Raw genomic sequence first — 2,397 nt, 5'->3', positions numbered from 1 at the left:
ACGGCAGGATGGAGGTCACCATGGAGCCCAAGACAGCGTCATCACCAGTGCTTTTGGCAGCCGAAGACCATCTTTGGTCAGGATAACTTGTACTAGTGTTCCCCTTCAAAATGGCCAATTTTTGGCGCCCTTCCCGCTCAATTATTCGGGGAGAGGCCTAGGGCCTCTATAAATAGGGCTAGCCACCACAGAGTAGAGACATCTAGACACCCCAAGAACATCGAGAGATCTGGTAGAACCCTAGCAGAGAGAGAGAGAGGTGATGAACTCACCCTAGCAGTTCATCGCACTAGCTCAATAACACCTCTCGCGAGGTTGTTCTTCCCTTGTACTGTTCATCCTCAGCCTTAGAGGCAATCCACCACACCACATACTAGAGTAGGGTATTACACCACAACGGTGGCCTAAACCAGTATAAACATCGTGTCCCTTGTGTTGTTCAACATTTTCATCTTAGTTTGCACGAGAGGATCGGACGCAGATCGGTAGGGGAGAGATCTCCACGTGCACCCCAGTGTTCGAACCTCAAGGGTCTGCCGGAACCCGAAACCCGACATTTGGTGCGCCAGGTAGGGGTGCGCCGGAGTCCTCCCTCCTAATGACCCGCTCTCGCTCGACATCGCATCCCGCACTCATTGCGGACAACGCGCCACCCGCTCCAGCAACAGATGCCGACACTGGGGCTAGGGGGTTCCGGGCCTTGGCCCCCGCCTTGCGACAGGTGCAGTGGCCGCGCAAGTTCAGGCCCGAGATGCCGCTGCGCTACGACGGCGCGATGGACCCGATGATTTTCCTGCTGGCGTACGAGGAGTCCGTCCTCGGAACAGGGGGCGACGATCGGGTGATGGCCAACTGGTTACCCATGGCCCTCACCGGCATCCCGCGTGCGTGGCTCCTCCACCTGCCGACGGCCTCTGTCACCTCCTGGGAGGAGCTGCGCGACCTCTTCCTCGCCCGTTTCGCCGCACCAGCGCCGCCCGTCGTGGCAGCTCTCCTGGGTGGCTCCTAAGCACCACCCTCGAGCCATCACGTCAAGCCGTTCACCCATTGGATCAGCACCGCCTCCAAGCACCGAGAAGCCCCCCCCCCGGGCTGGGTGGCGCCCGAGGCCGATCTAACCTTCGACTCGGAGGACCACCCCTTCAACCCCATTGGTTCGGGCGCGCTCCCGATGTTGTGCACCCCCACCATCTGCCAAGTGGCCATCACCAGGACCCTCATCAACGGTGGTTCCGGCCTCAACGTGCTCTCGATGGGGGCCTTCAGCCTCCTCCACGTGCCGCTGGAGTGGCTCCGACCCAGCAGGCCTTTCTCGGTCGTCAGAGCCGGTTCCACCACCTCCTTGGGGCAGATCCGCCTCCTAGTGACCTTCGGCACCTGCGACAACTTCCGCACGGAGCTGATCGACTTTGACATCACCCCCATCGGCCTCCCCTACAATGCCATCCTCGGCTATCTGGCCCTGGCTCAGTTCATGGTAGCAACTCACCCGGCGTATAACCTCATGAAGATGCCTGGGAGTAGCGGCGTCCTCACCGTGTCAGGAGACACAAGGGATGCGCTGCAGGTGCTCCAGCTTGTTTTCAGGGTGGCCGCGGTGGCGCAGCCCACTGGCACCGACGCCCCCAAACCCAAGGGGGCTGCGCCGGCTAAAAAGAAGCAGTTGTTCACCCAAGACAAGGCAGAAACGAAGCAGGTACCAGTCGATGAGGACGGGTCTGCTAGCGCCACCTTCACCATAGGGGCCAACCTCGAGCCCGAGCAAGAGAAAGCCCTGATCGGTTTCCTGCGTGCGAATAAGAAGGTGTTTGCATGGGAACCTGATCAGTTAGCAGGGGTCCCAAGGGAAGTGATTGAGAATCACCTCAACGTGTGCCCCAATGTGCGCCCCGTGAAGCAGAAGGCAAGGCAGCAGTCTACTGAGAAACAAGCTTTCATCGTTCAAGAGACCCGGAAGCTAGAGGCGGCAGGAGTTATCCGCGAGGTCCGCTACCCTGATTGGCTGGCTAATCCGGTCGTTGTGCCGAAAAAGGGAGGAAAGGAGCGCATGTGCGTCGACTTCACCAACCTCAACAAGGCCTGCCCGCAGGATCCATTTCCGCTCCCCCGCATTGACCAGATAGTCGACTCCACTGCAGAGTGTGACCTATTGTGCTTCCTAGATGCCTTCTCGGGCTATCACCAGATCAAGATGGCGGTAGAAGACATGGAGAAGACGGCCTTCCTAACCCCGTGTGGAGTGTACTGCTATACGTGCATGCCGTTTGGGTTGCGCAACGCAGGCGCGACCTTTCAGTGGCTGATGCACATCGCCTTAGGCCGGCAGCTCGGGAGGAACGCAGAAGCTTACGTCGATGACATTGTGGTGAAGTCTCGTGAGGCAAGGACCCTGATACA

Source organism: Triticum aestivum, chromosome 4A, assembly GCF_018294505.1.
Source record: "Triticum aestivum cultivar Chinese Spring chromosome 4A, IWGSC CS RefSeq v2.1, whole genome shotgun sequence".
Classification (NCBI taxonomy): Eukaryota; Viridiplantae; Streptophyta; class Magnoliopsida; order Poales; family Poaceae; genus Triticum; species Triticum aestivum.
Note: the sequence above shows the minus strand (reverse complement) of the source record.